Below are 22,774 nucleotides of genomic sequence, written 5' to 3' on the forward strand. Positions count from 1 at the left end.
GAACAAAGAAATAGCAGTACTCTGAAACACAGAGGAAAAATTAATGCAATTGAAAAATAAGGACAGTGCTGTGCTTTTCTACAGTTTTCTTGGCTCTGTCAAAATTGAAAGTCGCTTCACATGGTCACTGGCTCCAAACATCCCTGTGACGGCTCAGGATGTCCATATCCCAAACCTCTGTGTCAATCAAGCAGGCGTCAGGATGGCTCCCTAAACACAGATGCTATGAAGGTGCCCATCTTCCAACTATGTTTGGCTTTCTCTAGGCCCCGTGTTTTGTAATACATGGGAAGGCCTTACAGAACTTGAGAAAGGTATTCATATCACATTTTATCACAGCAGAAGGTTTTCTCAAATAGCACTAGATTACACTGTGATAAACATTGCTAAAAATCAAATGTTCATTAAATGGGGCTCGAACATTTATTTTGTTTCAGAGGAATCATAATTGCAATGGAATTTCTTTGCTTTTCAAGTTCTGCCTCTTACCCGATACCTGCCAGTAGTGCACAAGCTGGAAGTAATCTTTCTCTATTTCGATCGCACATTGTCACTACATTCCAATGGCACTTACGATCCTTTATTTTGCAGTATACCTATTTGTGTACATGTCCCAGCTCTTCAATTGTAACATTTCATGAATGCCAGACCCCAGAAAATGCATATATACTCATATTAATAATATTTTACAGACATGTATTTGGTGGTAACTGTAAGCATCTTCAAGCTAGTAAATGTGTCTAATTCATCTTGGAACCTGTCCATCCAGCACAGGGATTTCCACCCACCAAGAACTTGCTAAATTTTCACTTAATGATTAAATGCAGAAACATAATAGAATAAAGAGAGAAGATTGTGATGAATTTTTCTTAGGGTTGTTGTCACCCTTCTTGAGTTGTGCTGCATGTCCTAAAGCAGTACTCTCGATAATGAGGTGACCTTAGGAAGTGGCTTTGGGCCACTTTTCATGTAAGTGAAGTCCCTTCTCTTTTAATCCTTCTGACTATAAAAAGGCTAAAGTCCCAGGTAGGTCCTAGTATATTATTAACAGCACTTTAACTACTAATCTTGCTATTTCATAAAGAGGGTACAGGACTTAAATTAAGCTCAGAGACCTGAGCAGGCTGTAGCATGTAGCTAGAATATAATGAACTTGAGTTGTTTTCATTGTATTAATGTTTATAGTTACCTTTCGTTATTTCCCACTGGCATTCATCGAAAGCAGTGAAACAAAATCTCCATTTTAAGTCATGTGTTTTTATAATGAGCCAGTTAAAAATTTAAGTAAATTATAGTAGACAGTAGAAAGATAGGAGAAAATCGTGAAGATGGTTAAGTTTCAGTGAGTACAGTCTTGGAGAATTGGAGATTATTGAGTGACCAGTGATTTTAAGAAGAAAGGACAGCAGGAAACCTGTCTGAGAAGACAGACAGGAGCAGCGATCTGTTCAGTAATGGGAGAGGGTCTCTAAGGATACAGGAGAGTAGGGGACAATCACAAAGGCTGAGTCTGGCTGAATACAGAAACCAAGTGTGACAGTTACTTGGCCTCCAGAGCAGTGGGGAGCCAGGGGACATTTTCAGGAAGTAAGTGACACCATGGTCAAAGTGACAAGCGAGAAAGGGGATTTTAACATTGACATTTAGGCCTTTGTGAAGAAGGGCGACAATAAAAGGCAGAACTCCAGTGAGAGGAAGGTTGCAGTGGTCTAGTGATTAGAAGACTGAACAAGGAATTTTCCAGAATGGCTCCTGAGAAATAAATCTCAGTGTGTCAAGGAGAAAGCTGAAGCCGATTTTGTGTTTTTTTTAAAAGTAGAGAAAGGGTAGAGAAGACAGAGAAGGGCAAATCTCTAAAGGAAGGTGGGAGAAAAGACACTCTCTTCTACAGTAAAAATGTGTTTTGTTATACCAAAAATAATATATATACATATATATATATATGCATAAATATATATACACATATGTGTGTGTGTATATATATATATATATATATATATATGGTGAAACCTAGGATTCCTTGTGTTTCAGTAGTCCCAATCATTTTTTTTAATACAAACTCATTACAGAAACCTCAGTTTACTACCACCACTAATTTCTGCCATTTCCTACAATTTTTTTCCTGAAATCCAAGATAGCAGAATTTAAAATGTATAAGGCTTTAGGTTATATCATCGTAAAAAATGAAACCCCTTCAGAAAACCTGCATTTTCAGAATAAGGAAACTTTGTATCATTAGCAAATGATTGGTATCATTTAAATAACTTAAGTCAAAATCAGACAAGCCAAGTTCCAGTTCCACATTCACAAGTATGAGTTCACTTAACTCCCTGAACAGGATGTATAGCTAAGTTGCTTAAAGAGCTAATTGTTATGAGTATCAAACTAAATGATATAGATGCATTGTGCCTGCCATTCAAAGGCAATTTACAGCATTTCTAGTATAGAATTAAATTCACCATAGCACTGCATTTTAAGTTTATGTATATTGCTTTGCCCGTTGAAATGACTGTTGAAATATGAAAAAATAGTTCACTACTCTGTGAGCGCTTTTGGCAAGTCTTCAGGAGAAAACCATCTACTCGTGTTTATCAGAAGGGTGGGATTCAGAGGTATAAGAAAAATAGCATGAGAGAAAATGGCATGCTATAGAAGGAAGAATATAATGGGAGGATTTGAGAAAGGAGAAAAGTAGGAATTATGTGAACACAAACTGAACTTGTATCAGGCATGGTGGTCATGGTTCTTCTTCTACGATCAGCCAGCATTTGAAGAGAAAGTAAAGGAGCCCAAGAAAGCTCCCCTGCTGTATATTCTTGACCTGCTTCTCATTCTGTGCTCAGGAAGCTATAAGAATGACGTTGGTCCTTGCCACCCATTAGTGCCTTTTCCATCACAGTCATGATTCTGAAAGTTACAGGTAAAGGAGGGCTGTAGCCAAATGCATAATCATTTTGGGGCAAGAAGACTGCGTCCTTTTCCATTTGTGGCTGTAATGGACAAACAGAAGGAAACAGAGCTCTTTTCTCTCCCTCCTCAAGCCTGGTAACTTGTATAATCCTTTAAGTAGTCACCTCCTTGATTCCTGGCATTTGGGTTTCACATTGACCCTTCTGACTCTTAGGATGTACTTCTGGTTCTCCCAAGCCCAGACCACTTACAAGGTAAATAGAAAAGACCAAAGATAAATGTAAATGGATCAGAGGAAGAAAGCATCAGAAAAGCCCATGACACTCAAGAACCTCAGCCAAAAGTATTCTCAGCTAACTCCTCACCCCTTCCTCTCAGCTCTAGCCTCTCTTTTTAGACAAAACCACAGGCGCTTCCATTGAGCCCAACTTCACCCTCATGTCATGCTTCCTTCTCAAAGGCTGTTTTCCTGGACATAAGATACCTAGGAAGTGGGGAAGAGAATGGAGTGTCCCATTAGGACAGAGAGTGGTTCTACTTGTTCCAAGTTTCTTCCACTTTTTAATCAATCATATACTGAGTAAATAGTGTCACAGTGGGTTTGATAATTCTGTTATTAGCATGACTTTTTTTTTTCTTTCTTCCTATCCTGTCTACTAGAACCCTCCAGCAAGGTACTTAGATGAGTGCTCCCTTTGAATCTGGACTGGTCTTTGGTGGTGTGGATTACAGTAGAAGGGCTGCTCCTCTAGCCTTTAAGAAAAATGACAGTCTTCGAAGTTGAGCTCTTGGAGCCCTAAGCCATCATGTAAGAAGTCCAACAACCTGTTGGAGAGACCAGTGAAGAGGCCATGTGGCTACATGAAGAGAAAGAAGGGCTCAAGCTGAGCTCAACTCTCCTGGACAAAGCAGCAGACATGCAAGTGAAGCCAACCTGAGACCACCCGCCCAGCCTAGACATCATCTGACCACCGTCAGGGGACCTCAGTTGTCACCATGTGGGGCTGAAGAAATCACTCATCCCAGCCCAGCCTAAATTCCTGACCCGCAAAATCAGGAAATTTCATAAAATGCCTGTTGTTTTTCACTTGTTTAAGTTCTGGGTTAGTTTGCCATGTAGCAAAAGATAAACGGGACAATGTCCCTTCACATTTTACATAAATTGCTATGTGGTCACATTTCTGAATCATTTTTTATCATTTCTTCTCTTAGCTTCACATAGGATTCCAGGTGCTTTTCTTTGAAACAATAAGCAGCTTGTGTATTTCCCCCAGAATCTCACATGCGAAACCCACACCTACTGAGGTTTTAAACAGTTTTAAGCCATATGGTGAATTCCCTATACACAATTCAACAAAATAAATGATGAAAATAGCATGAACTCAGTCTTAGAAGTCAATGGAATGGCGATAGTATTTACAAAGCATGGTCTCCCTAAGTGACAGTAATACAAAAATACACCATGATTCACTTGCAGTGGGAGATACAAAATCCTATCTGCAAACAATAGTACCTTGGATAGTTCCTAGTGTATTGCTTCTAGAAGGACATCCTTTAAAAGGCCTGGTGGTTTTATTATTGCTCTTTTGTATTTGTATTCAAGATTCTCAAATGGTTAGATCACTAGGAAAGAGGGTTTCACATGATTTTCAGATAAATGATCTGTACCCTTATAGGTGATATATGAAAATTTATTTTTATTCATTTTAAACTATTTTCTTAATGACTCAGGACCATCGTTATACTCAGGATTTCTGAGTTGCCTTTTCCTAGTCTTTCTATCCTCCTCCCTTGCTGAAGAGATGTGAGCTTTAAATTATTTTGTCTGTGAATGAATCTGCAGTGTTTCCTTCATCTGCTCTAACTTGCAGTTTATACTCTGGTATTCACTAAAATAAAACAGAAAATTATGCTTATTGGGATGGTTCTATTTTAAGAGTAGTAGTCATTGAATGAGGCAGGCTTTTCCATAATAAAATGTTCACATTTTGGTGAATTTTGCAGACATGAGATATAGGTTGCTATGATGCCTCTCTTGTTCAATTTTTAGATATCGGCCTAGGATTTAAACACTGGAGGTAGCTGGTGAGTAAGCTCCAAATGAATATAGTTATCATTATAGTCATTGATTTATTTCATATGTTTATTTTTATTTGCAGTACTAAAACAGGAAGGGGAAAATGAGCATTGTTTTGGCAATAAGTGAGAAATATTTACACTATCCTGTATCATTCAATATTTTATGACATCTGCATAGATCAAAATAGATGGAGATTGAAAGGATTTAACACTAGACATTACTTACAGATTAATAAACTATATTATATGATTCAAGGACTCCTATTTTATTTTTTAATATTTGTAGACAGGGAGTAGCTGCATAATTACTTCAGTTTTCAACTTCAGTTTTAGTATGAATTGTGAACAGTGCACACCCTCCTGCCCACCCCATGCACATACACACATACAACTACCCAGATAATCTAGTTTCATTTATGGAACCAGATTTAAATAACCAAAAGCATATTGGAATGCAGTCTTCAAACACTGTACAGGCAATATCAATCCAGTTGAATAAAAACCTAGAACTGCGCTTCCATTCCCTTCTTAGGACACCAAATGTGTAGACAAATTAGCCTGCCATTAAGGACACAGTCTAGCTTTCAGAGACAATCAAAGGGCTCTCCAGTATAAGTATACAGTCTGTTAAACCCATTATTTAAATCAACTTAGAAAATGATGACACACACCTTTCTTTCCTTCCTCAACAACTCAGAATTTGGAGGGGCAAAGGAAGTGGAGTGCATGGGTGACTGAGGCAGTAAATACTAGGCTGTAGCAGATTGTTTTACTGTTAAATACCATAATGGGTTTTTAATGGCTGCTGTCCAAAATTACACTGGAGAAAAATGGTTTATTAGTAATAATAATAGCTGGCACTTTTATCTTCAAAGCACTTTACAAATATTAGCTCATTAATCCTCCCACTGCCACTGGGAGGCAGAGGTGAATGTTTCTGTCCTCAGTTTACAGCTGGTGAAATGGGAAAATAGAAGGTAGCCACCAAGTTTTCAAAAGGTTTTGTGTGTTGAGGTCAATTTCCAATTCAAGTAACTCATATCAATTTTTATACATAATTGGATGGCATTCACTCTGATGACTGCCAGCCCTTTTTTGAGGGGCTAGTGATTAAGGTCAAACCCAATTTATTTGAACTTGACTCACTGAGTTGCACCTGAATTGCTCAATGCTGGTCCTTTTGACTATTTCAAGCAAATCAGTTGTGTTCAAAATCTATTCAGGCCAAGTCAATTACATGCAGAAACTTTTATGCATGGGAAAAGGTCTCTTGAGACCCTTTGAAATCTAGCTCCACTGAGACTTGCTAGAGGTTACAATGTAATACAGGGTCAAGGTCAAATTTAAACACCTTTATTTTGGCTTTCTATTTTTAACCACTCACTCAGATTTTCCTTTCAGAAAATAGTATATGTTTCAAATTAATGAACAATAACATACCCAAATAATCTATTATTCCTTCTGGTGTAGTCCATAGCTGTTAAAATTATTATTATTATTATTATTATTATTATTATTATTATTATTATTATTATTATTATTATTATTATTATTATTTTTGCTTACTTATCATTGTGGGCAGTGTTTCCAATTTCTTGCCATTGTATAACGCCTTAAGCACTTTAATTTAATGAATGAACCATCCATTGTGTCATGAGATGCACTGCACAGAACAAGTTTAGAAAGTCTCTGAATTTATAACACAAAATAAGTGTATTTCTTGAGAAGCAAAGTGCTGTAATCTTAAGAAGCACGCACGCATGTGTCAAACAAAAGCTCTATAGCAAATCCATTCCATACAGTCCAAGGAAATGGGGCCTGTTGTCTAGACAAAGAAAGCAAACATATTTTTGCTCAAAAAAGAGTCTTTGCACAAAAAAGAGTCTTTTGGAGTCAGCGTTTGAGAATGCTACTTATATTTCAAACATTTAAAAAAAATTAGCATTTGCTTCTTAATACCACACACCAAAAAAACTGAACACCTCTCAAAAATCCCAAATATATTGACCTGCCTAAAATGAAATGACTTTTTTTTCCTCCAAAGCCTTATCTTAACTGACAGATGCTAATAAAGACAGTGCCATCATCATCATGATAGGTGTCATTTTCAAGAACAGTCAGGCTGGGATGTGGCATCTGCCATTGCCAACTATTTCTATCTTAATCTGGAGTGGCAGATACACCTTTGTAGAAATGCCAACCATGTAATGCAATTGGCTACATATAATATCCAGAAGTGAGGGAAATCCATGCATATTGATATTGTAGAGCATCAGAAACATTCTTGCCAAGAAATAAGAAATGGTAATGAAGGCAAACAGAAGCTTTGGGGAGGGTGAAGGTAGATCTCTGCATGTGCTGGTGCCCACGATCTGTTACAGGAAGACTCAGACATCAAATGCTTTTAATCACAGGATTTTGGAGAAAACACTAATGTCCTCCTTTCCCAATATACTGCCCACATGGAAGTGCCTCATAATGAATCTCTGCATTAAGAATTTTATGTGTTCTTTTTAAATGCCAACACTCCTGGTGTAAGTATACATTATCCTGTAATACCTTACCATCTACTTTTCCATATTTTTACCTGAGATAATAAGGGTGGTGGGTGTCCTGATGGACAAAGGGTGTGCAATGAACTGAATGTGTCTCCCCCAAAATTTGTATGTTGAAACCCTAATCCCAATGTGACAATATTTGAGGGTGTGGCCTTTGGCGGGGGAATTAGATCATGAAGGTAGAGCTCTCATGAATGAGCTTAGTACCCTTATAAAAGGGGCCCTGGAGAACTCTTTGGTGCTTTTTCTGCCATTTGCACGCTGAAGATACAATGAGAGGTCAGTAGTTTGCAGCCCAGAAGGCAGCTCCCTCAAGAAATGGACCATGCTGGCACCCTGATCTCGGGCTTCCAGTCTCCAGAACTATGACAAATCAGTTTCTGTTACTTATAAGCCTTTCAGTCTAAGGTGCTTTGTTGCAGCAGTCAGAATTAAGACAGGGCACTGAAGGGGGTCTGGTCGACTCAGTGGCAGCCTAGTGTAGTAGATAAGACCTTGGGACTGGTGATCAGATACTTCCGAGTTTGAGTCCCAGCTCTGCCACTTCCAAGCCATATTGTGTGACCTTGGACAAGGACACCCTGATGTCTAAAGTGTCATCCAGGTTTACATGGGTATTATAATAACAGTGATGCAGAGATTGTAAAATACATCATTAACATATAATAAGTGATAGCTATTTAAGTATCTGTCTGGCACAGCCTTAGTCCTGTCTCCAGCATAATGCAGTTATTAAAGAAAAGCTTTTTAAATGATTGGTCACTGTCAGTATCTCGTAAGACACACAGTCAATCAATCAATTTGTGGTGGAGTTAGGAAGCTATGAAAAAAATCTAATCTTCTTGTCTTTGGGCTTGGCTATGTTAAACCTTGGAAATATAACTATGAAAGTTTTCAGTATTTCCCCTAGACTCATTGCATCCCTCAGCTTACACATAAACTCTGAATTTGCTTTTAAAAGAGAACAAAAGTTTCATCATCAGTTATATAACATTTCTCTTTCCTTTCAAATAAGGAAACTGAAAGGCTGGATCTAAAGAGTGGATTATGAACTGGGTTACACATCAGGATGCCTGCACTTTAATTCTGGTTTCACCATTGCCGAGCCCACTATTGGGCCTTGCTTCAGTTCTTTTCCTCTATAAAATGAGCTAACAACCTGTCACTTTTCGTCTGCCATGTTGTTGAAAAAGTCAAATGAGAAGATATGGGAAAATTCTCTAAAAAGCTTAAAGCACTCAAATAACGCAAGACATTATGATTTTTTTTAAATAGAAATCTTCAGAACTAATCTTCTGAATGGACGGAAATGCAGTTTCAAGTGTCAAGAGTTTCAGAAAAGGTCAGTACTTCTCTTCCCCTTGAACCTTTGCACATGAGATGTGTTACTTCCTTTGAACACTTCAATACGTAAGACATTTCATTGTAAGCTGATATTCTGTCACATTGCATTCTTTAGTGAAGGTCTTCAATGCAGTAACAAACTGAATTCACAATAAATCCTATTAGCATCAAATCATCAAAAATCTCCACATTCTTCTTACTCACTTACATTCTATTATACTAGAGAATATATCTCTTAGTCCAAGGAAACATTTCTCATATCAGGATGCTACCAATGCATCCCTGATCTATTTCCCCTTCCTCTTCACCCTGATATCACTATGACAAAGAGGTATGCCCCTCCAGAGAGCCAAACGTCCAGGTTAGAGTGACTTTAGGCTGCCAGAATATTATTCTCCACTTCCTGGTCATGACACCGGCAATCCCTAGAGTTAAAATCACCACTTACAGCAAAAGCGTTTGTCAGGGAGGAAACTCTGCTAAAAATGCAAACCTGTTACCATAGAAGCTAGAATGCATCTTTTGCATTTTTGTCTCTGCTGCACAGCTCTCATCTTGGAAAGCAGAGATAATGTAAGGAATGGATAAATGTGTTGACGTTTAGGTTGCAACTGAAACCCCCTCTGGCCATGAGCATGCCCACCTGAGCGAGGAAAAAGGAGTAGAGAAAGGAATGACAAAGGAAAATGAGAGAAGATGGCCCTGAATGCAAATTTAATGATTCTCCATTTTGTCCTGCTTTTGGCAATTTGAGCTTTCTTCTTCCCCGTTATCCACATTCCATAAACTTGAAAACTTCCGGGTGTGCTGGATATTCTTCATTAACCTACCAGAGGCAAATCTCTTCTCCACTCACTCCATCCTGGTCTAAGCAGAGGGAACCAACTTCAGCAGACCTCTTGGACCAGGTTCCCTGTCCTCTGATGTCTGGTCAGTTCAGCCACTCTGAGGAAGGAACAGGAGCTCTTGGGGCAGGAAGACACCAGTGTCTTGTGACTTGACAGTGACTATGTTTCTCTTCCGAAGCCACAGGTCCTGTCTGGCAGCCTTCCCCAGAGCTCCTGTTCTCATAGTAACTTCTTTCAGAAACTTCCCTCTCCTGCTGGCCCACTAGACTAGGGGCAGTAACAGCCCCAGGGGTGCATGCATCAGCAGCCCTGGTTGGTTCCCCTCAACCCTGTCCCAAAAGGTGTGGTCCCTTCTTTAAAGTCGCTTCAATTGCCACATTTGAGTACCACTTACATGTAAGAAAAAAAGCAAAGTGAAAACAAGTTGAGGCCAGGTTTTACCCAGAGAAATGGAAAAACTCTGGGTCCTTGAAGACTGCCAAGGGGTCACGCTACCCAGCTCCAGCCAACAGTACTCTGCCACCTGTGTATTCAGGTCCAATACTACAAGAATATCCACTTTTCAAGATAAGTCAGAACAGGAATTTTTATGTGAAATGTCTAGTTTCTAAATATTGACTTAAATATTTCTTAAATACTCCTTGGGCCAAAAAAACACATATGTAGGCTGAGTTCAGTCCAAGGGACATAGGGTTAGATCTTAAATAGACTACAGCACCTCTTCTTTTAAAAAAAAAAAAATCTGCTTTTCTTTATAATGGAGAATTATAACAAGAAAGGTAGAAATTCTTATCTATACAGCTCCTTCCTACACAATTACTTAGTCCAGAAACAATAACCTCCCTCCCTCATTTTAAATCTCAAGGCAACAGCGGAGAAACACTGAGAACTCAAAAGTCACAGGAATCTTGATATCTGGGTCTGTTCTAAATGTATGAATCTGATCAAATCATTTAATTTCTGTACAGTTCTCTCCATTCATCCACAAAATCAGGATAATGAATTTTTCTTACCATCTTCACTGAGACATTTGGCTGAAAAATGAAATAATACACAGTAAATGAAAAGCACATTTGAGTGCTTCCGAGAATAAAGTGCTGTCTTAACCAAAGGGATTAGAAAGAAAAACCTCAGGTTTGTCAAAGCTTTTTTTATTTTCCAAGCTTTTTTTATTTTCCAACCATATTTTCTGACAGCTGGGTAACTGTGAGTCAATGCCTCAGGTCAACATGATCTTGTAGAAGACCTACCCAAACCTAAGGCAGTGGTTCTCAACCCCGGCATTACAATCTCACTGGAAACTTGCAGAAGTCCACATGCCTGGTCACCACCTCCAGGGATTCTGATTGAACAGATCTGGGTTGGCAGTTTAAAAAAAAAGCTTTCCAGGTGATTCTCATTTCAGCCAAGCCTGAGGACGACCACCCAGGATCTTTCCAATATGTGAAATAATCACTATCAGTATATATGTGTATAACTGATATAGCTATCAACAATGTTCCATAATTATAATAATAAAAATATAAGTTCACACATATAAACATAGACACAGACTCGTGTCTAACCTTTTATCCATTCATACACTGAACATGGAAAAGAAGGATAATAATTACTATAATCAAAAGCCAGAATCTGTTGCTTAATAAGTTCTACTAAGCTGTCTATACAGATTGCCCCATATAACAGTCACAATAACATATGAGCTGGGCATGGGTATTACCCCTCATTTCCATAGATGAACTCACTCTTAGGCAGGTAAAATGACTGAGCCAGGGCCACACATTGGGGGGTTAGCAGAATTAGATTCTGAAACCTGGCAGGCTGACTCTGCCAGCCAGGGCATTTAAGCACCATACCAGTTTGCTTCCCACTGTGACAGAATCTGCAGGGTTTAGGAGATGCGTAAAGTGAAGCATGTGCCCTCAAGGATTTCACCATCTGAAAAGGGAATTCTGATGCACACTAAAATTCACAGGCTGACGAGGAAAATGGTATATTGTAGTCCCTGGAGTTAGGGAGAGGTGGACTGGAAGAGGGGCAATGGCTTGTTTTGCTAAGCTTCTATTTCACAACTACAGGCGGAATGAGATGCACCCTAACAACAGAAGAGAGAATGTGATAAGACCACCAGGAGAAGAAACCTTGGCCAAAGAACAGAGTGCATTTATTTATTTAACATTCTGCACAGTATCCTTACCATCGTCTCCCAGTCTCATTTGAATTGAATGGTTATGTCTCCCTAAATTTACCAAATTATCATGTCAACCAGCAAATCATGATTTTTGAAGAATTCACAGATCAAACTTTATTCCTGATTCTCACTGAAAAATTGTGTACACATACAATTTTAACACACCATACACACACACACCCCCTCAATAATCTGGCTTCCAAAAAGATAAAGAAGTTGCAATCTTTTGGTAGTAATAAACTCATGTGAAGATTAAACTTTTTTGCAGAAATTTTTTAAACAACTGAAAACAGAATGTTTTCTCTTTGAATTTTTGTTATCTAAACACAATGGGAAGGTGAGCAGGATCATTTTTTATCCACAATACATAAAATCTCAATTAGTTATGGTCTATTTGTGCACTGACTAAAACCATTCGTTAACAAAACAGAATTTTCTAGTTTACTGGATAAATATACCAGAAGAAATTGCAGAATAAATGTCAGGTTGCCAAGCAACTGCTGCTCTACTCCCTCATTCATCAAGCTTCTTATCCCAGTGCTAGAGAATTCCAACCAATTTGTTTCTTGGGAAAATTATAGTGACTTTGGGTAACACAATAACACTTTTATTCTCAGCAGATAAACTTAGATGTTCTTTTGATCAAAGGGATGTGTTAATTCATTATTCTCTACATGGTGCTAATGAGAAAGCTATAATTAACTAACTACACTATTGCGACACACATAAAATAAACTGCAGTAATTAGTAATGTTTAAGGTGTTAACCAGCCTCCAAAATTAGAAAATACAGAATCTTTCCTCCAATAACGATACAGAGAAAGAAGAAAGCACCATATCTAATTAAATGGAGAATTGTTTCCATTCCCAGCCCTCCCCCCACCACTATCCCCTGATGGAGAGAGGCATGTGATCGCCAAAAGGTGAGAGATTTCACTTTAATAGAAGAGAAAATGGCTCAATGCCAATCCTACTTGTAGGTAGGCATAAAATGCTGGTGAATAATGTAATCTTTTTCTTTGAAAGAATGTTTAGCATAATATTTTTCAGGAATGAATAGAAAGAATATTATGCTTTCACTCATTAGCTTTGTTAACTTAGCATATTGTATGTAAATCACCATAATAATTGCATTCTCTTCAGACTGAATTAGTTAGAATGAAGCTGTAATCAAAATGTTCATAATTGAAAATATACTATTCTCAGTCTCAGTTTGAAAAAAATAACAAGGAACACTGATTGAATCAGATAATACAGTACATCATTGAAAACAGCCTTAGTATGGAGACAAATTGGTCCTCTAGATTATACCTTTGCATGTCAATTATCTCCCCAAATTCAAGACTCAACATTTCCAGATCTGTCATTTTTTTTTACTATAACCCTTTGTCTTCAGCCTAACTTAAGCTTTCCAGGTGCATGAGTACTTAGATTTCCAGGGAAAATATAAAATAGTGCAAAGCTAAATTTTTGTTTCTAAAATGCACTAGACTCTATTGGCACTGCTGGCTGTCATAAATCAAAGGGCAAAATAATTTCCAATAAATGAAACATTTAATGCCAATGCTCCTGGGAAAGAATATGTAAATGATCACATGAATTTCAGGCAAGCTGTCACACTAATTCCTCAAGGTACCTTTTAAAGATGACATATTCACTGTGAAGAAGGGGGGTGGCTGGTTGTCATGCAAAAGTCAAACTTGAAGCAATAGTCTCCTATCTGAATGGATATTCAGAGGGCTTCCTGACACTCATTTGTTCAAATCTGATGCCATTAGCCCCCTCTATTACTTAATTTTCTTTTATGAGATAAAAACTAGTAGAATCTTAAATCAGTCTTAAATCATTACACTTATTAATAGTTCTCCATAAAAATGAGTCGGGCTAAATTATTTCAACAAAGCAATTTTGGGTCAGATTCCTCTTTCAGAAGTTAACTATAAAAATAAAGCTCCTATCCAGCAAATTATTTTCCAAGGTATGGTCTATTTTGTAAAAGTAAGGAGCTTTGTGATGGTGACATGTGTCTGGTTTCACTTGCTTCAGATCCATCAAGACATGCCAATTTTTTAATAAGCAAATGATTTTTAAAATGAATTTAATTTAATGAGAGGAATTACCTTAAAGGTAATAAATGCATTATGTGCAATATCAAATCCTGTCAGACCCGCGATTAGGTCCATAGAGAGTATAGTTTGCCCATCATCAGATAAGTGGGACCAAGAGTAGTAATAAACATCTGTAGCCTTTTCTTCAAAGGGAAGGGCCCAAAAGTATAAATGAAACAGAAAGCAATCTGGAATAATAGATTAGTCATCACAGTCCACACTTCCTCAGTGAAGTGAATACAAACATGATGGAAAAGAGATTTTAATGAACTGCCCTAGCCAGTACTCACACCTGCCCAGAAATAACTATTTGTCTCCATTTATTCACTGACAATATTCAGGAGCTTGGGAGGAATGATTATACACTATGCTTTGCCATTACTGGTGGTAAATCCATTGCAGCACTGAAGACCATAAGGTGGAAAGCCCAGTTATACACTAGACCCTGGAACAAAATTAAATCACGAAAGCTACAAGGTAGCCCATATCCAAAAGACTGAAATTAAAGACAAAACCAACTGCAACATTAGCAGGTGAAAGAGGAAATACTCTTACACACAAAGCCAAGCCCTTAAATGCTTTTTTTCCCCCTTGTCCCTAAAAGTTTCCCCAAATACTTTTTTAAGCTTCCTTCTTCATCAATATACTGGCAAGCCAACTTGACCAACAGCTGGTCAGTTTACATCTTCCAATCTATTGTAATCCAGAGCTTTCTAGGAGTTGCACTAGGCAGTAATATTAATATTAATTGATAGTCTCCAAAATCAGTATTTTGCCTTCAACACAAATGCAGAGAAATGAGAACATGCTATATCTAACTGAGGATTAACTAATAATAATAGTAACACTGTCAGCAACCATAACTTTTGTCTTTATTTTCCATCAGACACTGAGCTAAACTATCTACTTGGATTATCTCATTCCAGTCGCTCAGATACCCTAAAAGGAACGTACTCATATTAGCCCTATTATCTAAAGGGGGTAACTGAGGCCCGGCACAGTTAAATGGCTCGTCCAAACTCACACGTTTCAGATATGTGGAGATAGAACTGAACCCACGTGCGCACAGCGAGAGCCTCTGACTTGGCTGAACCCAGGTGGCTCACCAGGTGCCCACATCCGCGCGCACGCGCAAATGCCCCCCACCACCACCACGGGCGTCCCGTGAGCGTGCCATCGCGCACGCGCGTGCCCGGCCCCTGCTTGACGGCCCTGGGGGCTCCACGGTAACTCCCGCAGGCGGGGCTGAGACTCGGAGCCCCTCGCGTAGGTTTGAACCCGGCGTCTCCCTCCCTGCCACTCCGCCCTACTGTGCCACTACACACTAGCCTTCAGTCGCTCACCTCTCTCCCCTTGCCCTGCTCGCCTTCCCGCTGACAGCCGGACCAACCACCCAGCGCTTGCTCCGGGGCCCGGCTCCGGGCGTGGGTACCTGGACCAGCGCGGCTGCGGCTTCTTCAGCCCCCCGGTTTTCCGCAGGAATTCCTGAGCCCTGCCCCTGACTGAGAAAGTGAGGCTCGCAGCGAGCAAGAGGAGAGGGAATGAACGGGCTGGCGTCCCCCAGCCTCCCAGCTCCAATCCCTGCTCTCCAAATTAATCACTTTCTCCCTGCTCCCTCCCCACGCACACTCTCACTCAAAAAGAAAAAAAGAGAGAGAGAGAGAGAGAGAGAGGCACAAAGAGGAAGAATGGACCATCCGTGACTGGCATCTCTAGCTCCCCCAGCTCGGCTACCAGGGAGCCATGGCAACCACGCCCCTGGCCTGCCCTCTGGCCCCATCGGTGGTCCGGGGAGGTAGAGCTCCTAACCTTCCCGATTTTTCCGTACCCAACCCCGCAATCCACAGATCTCCCTCTTCAAGCTGGCGGCGTGTACCGAACCCCCGGGATCTGGAATCCTCCCCTGGGAGTGGGAGCAAGACAGGGGGACCGTGGTTCTGGAAGAGATCTGAGCCCTGGGACCCAAGAGGTGGTCTGAGTCAAGGAGGAGTGAAGCCAGGACTGACCCCAAACCCAGCTGGACCTCACACCCACTCGAGAGAGGGCTGGAATCTCCTCCAAAGGATAGGGAGAAGTGCGGGTGAGGGGGGTTGGAGGAAAGACAAGAGGTCAACCTACCCGTGACCAGGCGGATAACATGGGAGCTGGAGGATTCGAGCACCCCGTTTACTCTGTCCGACTGACCGGAGACGAATTCAGCCTCAGCCACCAGGGGGCGGGGCTGGGAAAGGGGGGGTGTCTCCTCACGGTTTAGAGCTGAGGGACCTCTGACCATTCTACTCTGGGCACGGATGGAACCCAGATTGTGCGCCATCCCCAACCCACAGTGGGTTGACCCCCTTCCTCCCAGGAGCAACCCCTTAATCCTCGTTCCGTCTTGCTCAGAGTTGGGAGAGGCCCCAGGACTAACAAGAGAGACACGAATTGACACCCACTCACCCCTGACATACCTGAGTCGCTTCCTGTACCAGATCCGTTCGGTACCTTCCCTCGGGGAAACTTCCCCACGCAGGCTTGGAGCCGGAGAGGGACCTGCGGGGTGCCGCAGCTCCGGGTGGATCCACCGGAGTTTGCTGCCGGCCGCTCCCAGCTGATCTGCACGCGGGTCTGCCCGCGGAGATGCCGCCGGGCCCCTCCCGCCGCTGCCAGTGGCCGCGAGAACGCGGGACCTGTTCTGGCTTGCTCTCGGATCCACGCCCTCCGGGCAGAGGCGGGCTCGCGCCTCTCTCTCCGTCGGTTCTGCTCAGCCACCCCTCACCCACGCCGCTTATTTTCCCTCCCTCTGCACACTCCCATGGGACTAGGAGAGTTACGGCTTAAGACTTTTATTTTACGGTGAAAAAGGAAGGGAGGAAGCCCAGACTTTGCTCGCCATTTTCCACATCTATGGTCAAGGGAGGTAGGATCGCTGCCCCTTTTATCTTAAAAAAAAAAAAAGAAATTTTAAAGAAACCCCTCCCCTTCCCGATAGTTCCACTCAGTACATACTCTAGACATGGGTCGCCAGTCTGGTTTTCTCCCAGTGCTGCATATTGGAGGGGTGTGGTGCCATTAACCTATTAAAAATATTTTTGCTTTCCTTCCTCATTTAGAGGCGTGATGGGGCTTGCAATTTAATTTACAAGTGATGCTACTGCCATAAGCTGCCAAATTATTGCATACATAAATTCAGGCACTTTCTTCTGTTACCATTTAAAAAAAATGTCCTAATACTTATGGTCTATAATTTTACCATATTATTCCCTAACTTTTTTCTTATTATGTATGAATTCAGTATTATAAAGTAGAAGAAAGCCCTGTATACCTATTTTCACTGCAAAAGGCTATTTCTGATTATCAATTCCACCCAAAAATGCAAATTTTATTTTAGGATTCCAAAATTAATCTAGGGACACTAAGGCTTTTGCAGTATAAGTAATTTATATACCTCTTTCATTTTTCCCCCCACTATGATCCTTTTGTTCCAAAATTTTCACATAATACTACTTTTAAAAAAAATCCTGTTGAATTTAAGTTCTCTTTGATGGTAAGAGAATCATTGACTTCTAATTTTTACTCTAGTAGGGCAGTGAGAGTGACCTTACAGTCTGGTTTTGTTCTCCTCTAGTGCATTGAACAATGAGGACATTTAGAGCTATGAGCTACCCTCAGAGCTGGATGCCACTATAGTGAGCAGCAAGAGGGCAGGCAACTCAAGATTCTGCTTCAGAAGCAACTGAATAAAATATTTTGAAAATGAATAAATGGACTTTTAAATTTTAATAATTGCTAACCTTAGAGCCCCAATTCTGTCAGTTCATGTGTGGGCATGGTTCTTACTGACTGCGTTGCAAATTACAAATGCAAGTGAGGGCAGGATTTGTCCTGAGTTTAAATTGAACTGCTAGAGTAATTTCTTTGCCCAAGGCATCATTATTCATGTGGCATGTTTTCTAAAGTGGAAACAAAGATAGAATATTGAATAAAATTCCAACAGGGAAAATACTGTGTCTGTAGGAAAACATTTCCAAGGTCAAGGAGACACAAAGCCAAGTTGTGATCTCAGGAGTTTACCACCTTCTGGGTGAACATCTGCTGAGCAAAAGACTCAGAACTCCATCCTGGCCAAATCAACAGAGCCCTCAAGCATACTGTTCTTCTTCTCTCTGTGATGTGTTTGATTGACATTTGGATCATTACTTTAAAAACAAATGTTTATTGAGCACCTACTATTTAGAAGTCATTGTTCTAGGTGCTAGAGTTAGTACAGTAGACAACTCAACAGGCAAGGCGAGGAGCTTCTTTTGAAATCAGCTACCCAAAGATATATCAGAGAGCACCAAGGCATAATACCAGAAACAAGAAGATGAAGTGTCAGTTCCTAAATAAGGGTTTTTCTTGAAGAGAAATAACATACTTCTGAGCCTCTGACACTGCATATAAATGAAGAAATAGTCAAATAGTAAACGTGTGGCTTACCACGGACAGCCATTAAGTCAGCAAATACACAATAGACTTTACCCCAGGCAACTGCATTTTAAGAAAGCAGTGAGGGGATAGAGGTATAAGGTAGGTAAGGAAAAAGGAAGGAAGAAAAGGAGGGAAGGAGGGAGGCAAAAGATTCACCAAGAAGAAAAGAAAACAGTATTTGAAAGGAAGTCTTTTAACCAGCTAAAGGAAGTCTTTTTAAAGGAATGCAAAATGGAGACAGATGACTTAAACTTCCACATCCAAGAAACACCTCATAGCTGTTACCTCCAAGTATAAATTCATATTTTTAACATGTTCAAGGGAAGGCAACCAATCTAGGCTTCCATGCCCCCAAGAAATTTACAGCTCCACTGCGTCAGCTTCTAGGAAGACTGAAACCTGGGACCAGAAGGCAGCTTTCAGCCAGAGTGGATGTTTGCTGAAGATACCTTCTGCTGCTGCTTTGAAACCCTTTCTTGGCTCCCATTCTTCTGCTGTCTGACACTTTATTCAGCCCGTTTCCCACTCAACAAAAAGTCCTAATCTATCAGGCATCACACCTTTACATGTGGGTGCTGGAGAAAGACTAGGTTCTTGTATCACGCGAAAATTTAATTGCATTAGCCTTGAAAGGTGTGAATTTCTCTCTCAAATTGAGAAAGGCCATGTAAAATAAAAATTCAACTATCAAACCACAAATGAAGGGGAGAAAAAAAGGTTCTTTCATGGATAGAAGCAGAAGGTGAGAGAGATAGGCCAGTCATCTGGAAAAAAGAGAAAAGGTATGAAAAGCCAGGGTATTTTTCAGCTTTTACTGCTGATTTACTACCTACCCCCGGCTTGAACCATCATTTGGTATCATTCCCAGAGTATGGCCATTGGAGGAATATTGCCTTTTGGCAAAGCTGAGTAGCTAGTGATATGGCATCATTCCTAGAAAAATTGTTTAGCAGAAGAGCTGCAGTTTTGGAAATGGCATTTCAGTCTAGCAGTTCAGAACAGTCACAGATCTACAGAGGTTTTTCTGGCCAACTGCTGTAATAAAGGAAAGCAGGATGTTCCACTGAGGGATAAACCCTCAAAGGCAACCTTGGCAGTACAAAGCAGCCACCTTCAGCTTAGACACTAATAAAGCTAAAGAGGACCATATTAACTCTGAGGAGTTAACATGACAGAGTCGATACTCCTTTAACTTGTCTTTTAATGTGAGAACAAAAGGACATGTTATCAAAAATCAAAGGGTGATAATTCTGGAACAAACAAAAAAGGTGAAAACTTGCATTTCATGCTGTGGATCATTAATATATATGATTCAGTCTTAGGAGGTCATGGAACCAGACACTTTCGCTGGATTTCAAAAGGGCTAGGTAATTTTAAGGCCGTTAATAAACTTATATTTGCATAGCTAAGATAAGGCTTATATTTTATCACATCTCATGCCTTAAGGCATTTGTTGATTACTTGTGGAGATCAGAAAAATTTCCTGTCCTCCAATCAGAAATGCCCAACTCCCAACGAGCTTACTCTCCTATTAGTGATTTACTCCAAAGTCCTAGGCAACCGAGTCTCATCTCAAAGACTTGTGAACTGAGTTATAGGATGAATTCACATTGGTGTCCAATTGATTTAGGACAATAGATTTACCACTGTCAGGAAGAAGGAAACATGTTGGAGAGAAAAGAGAGAACTAGTGGGTCTCCTTAACATAAGAGCTTGTGACAGGATGTTGTTTGCTCCCCTTCCTCCCCCTGCCCCATCCCCCCCAAATCTGGTTTTGTTTTGTTTTGTTTTTTTCCTCTTCCTGGGCACATGGCCACCTACCAAAAGACTATATTTCCCAGTTTCCTTTGTGACGAAGTTTGAAGCCAAAGCTAGATTCTCACCAAAGGGACATGAAGAAAAATGTAGTTGGCAACTTCTGGATCATCTACTTAAAGATAATCTAGATTCACTCTTCTTTTCCCTTCCAGCTAGCCCGCACTGGTAAAAGTCTTAGGTTGTGGATGGGTGAGGATGACTCATTAGCCTGAGTTCTTGGATGATTCTAGATCAGAACCCACTTACTACTATGAACTGACTTTCTCTCTTCTTTGAGCGAGTGTCTTTCGGGGTCTCTATTATAACTGTTTAGCCTTTCTCCTAACCTAACTAATACAATGGTGATCTCTCTTATCTAAACAATTTCAGAATAATATAGTGAAATAATAAAATGAAATAAGAATGGAGGATACATTGGGTAGCTGCTTTTTTGTTTGTTTGTTTGCCCAGAGTTTATCTGCATTCATCAGTTAACCAACTCTAGGGAATAACATCCCCTGTGTTTAGATGGCTGAGTTGATGCTACAGCCACAGCTTCCTATCTACCTCTGGTCCAGGTGACACAGGCATGATCAACCAATATTTTCTATTCCTCTGTCAATGGTGTTTGAAGCAATGAAAGCTATCAGACTTAAAAGGCATTAATGAGAGAACTACCATGGACTTATGCTTTAGTGATTGGGATAAACACTGAGGATGACTCAGCAGGCATGATGTAAGCTAGAAGAAGCTGGCTGCTTCTTATCAACACTTAGAAAGAGGATGCCTGAGAATGAAGGCACCACAGGAAAAAGAAGAGAGACAGATACTTGACATTCTTATTTGAAGACCTAGGTCCATTGAAAGTCCATTGCTTATTGAAAGTTGAAACTGGTGTACACCTTGAGTCTGTAGCTAGGTGAGTGGAAAAAAATTTTACATAAAATAGTTTGCATTAGTTACTGGTTTCTTGTGCTTAAAATCATTTTGTATTCATTATAAATGCCTAAGTAAGGTTATTCTCTGGGGATAGGTTGTCAGTAAAAGGAATGTGCGTGGCAAAAAAGTCTTCCTTTCATGAGATCACACGTCTGATTGGTAGTGACTCCGAAATACTGTGTCAAAGGGATTCCAACCTCGTATCTGAGTTCAACAGGAAAGGACAAAATGATCTATTAATGATGCCTGTCATTGATATTGTATAAGAAATGATTCTCATGTGCTGTAAGTATTTGTCATCCTCATTTTAAGGCATTCTTAAAGTCTGGCATAGATCTAGACATGTGGTGACTTTATTATTTTTTTAAATTATGGTACATTCTTTGGAGGCATATTTTTAGTTGTCCTAAAAAGAGCCATGGACTAATTAGTCCTCTCTATGCAGTATTAAGGACCATAATTCATGGTGTCAATTGACTTTTTCCTGCAAAATAAACAAATTAATTGGCAGGCGTGCATTTAAATCACAAATTGCTAGCATGTGATATACTGTGTTAACACCAACCATAACTCAATTATTTACAGGCATTACATTAGATTTATTTTCTTTCAGGGGTTAAATGAGACTTATCAATCTATTTATTCATGTTGTTTTTTCAGAATATGATAAATGGAGAAACCCAATATTGCATTCAAAACTCCAGGCTACAGTACAATAAGCCTCAATAAGGGATCTGAATGTCCTGTTTGTAGTGACAAAAAAGATATGCCTTAACCTATAGGCATTAACTCCTCTATCTTCTGCTATATCCTTTGTGTTTCTCACTCAGGTAGTTTTTTGCCAGCTCACACTAAAGCATTTACGGGCACATAAGTAGGCATGAGTTTTACACAACCTTTATACTGTTCACATAGAGTGTTTGCTCCAAACAGGAAAAATTTATTGGCTCGTATTCCTTTTCCTAGAGCTCAGTCCATCTATTCTAATGTAAATGTGAAACATTTTTTTCCTATTTTGCATAAAGAAGTCATCTTAAAAGTTTATTAAAATTAATTAGATGTTAATGTCTCAAATATGAGTAAAGGAGGAAATTTGATGATGAAAGTATGAAATATTACAGGATCCCTAAAATATTCTGATACAGTATCCAAAGAAAACACACAGAATTACCAAGTAAAATGAATATATGCAATGCAGGTAAAAACAGACAAACACAGGGCACAAATCAAGTTAAACAACTTGATAATATTTTTTCGTAATGAAAAAACAAAACAACACAAAAACAAAGTCCAAATATAATTGTATTACCCAGTTTTAGGACAGATGCCATTTTAAACACCATTAATTCATGCAACTATTTTAGGAAAAAATTATATTATTTAGTATTATATTTAAATTAAATAATAAAATTAGCAATTATAATTAAAAAAATTATAGAGCTGTCCATAAATTTATACCAAGGCTTTCTACTTCTAAGACTCTATACAATGTAAATAACCTGAAATACAGATAATTTTATATGCTCATAGATATCCAATGACAAAATTAACT

At 39.7% G+C, this 22,774-nt stretch overlaps 1 protein-coding gene across 13 annotated transcripts in view; it reads right to left on the bottom strand.

The window, feature by feature from the left end:
• CHL1 (cell adhesion molecule L1 like) overlaps nucleotides 1-16,735 on the bottom strand; it is a 183,920-nt gene extending 167,185 nt beyond the window's left edge. For 5 of the 13 annotated variants that reach the window (XM_010970584.3, XM_045507066.2, XM_045507057.2 and 2 more), the window contains exon 1: nucleotides 16,488-16,624. The gene's annotated coding sequence lies outside the window, so the exon portion shown is untranslated. Of the gene's footprint in view, nucleotides 1-15,380; nucleotides 15,661-16,155; nucleotides 16,225-16,487 lie in introns of those variants that run through there. The other 8 variants (XM_010970585.3, XM_045507061.2, XM_074344454.1 and 5 more) reach the window with 6 other exon arrangements.
• Between the last annotated feature and the right edge of the window lie 6,039 nt (nucleotides 16,736-22,774).

This window comes from Camelus bactrianus, chromosome 17, assembly GCF_048773025.1.
Source record: "Camelus bactrianus isolate YW-2024 breed Bactrian camel chromosome 17, ASM4877302v1, whole genome shotgun sequence".
NCBI lineage: Eukaryota > Metazoa > Chordata > Mammalia > Artiodactyla > Camelidae > Camelus > Camelus bactrianus.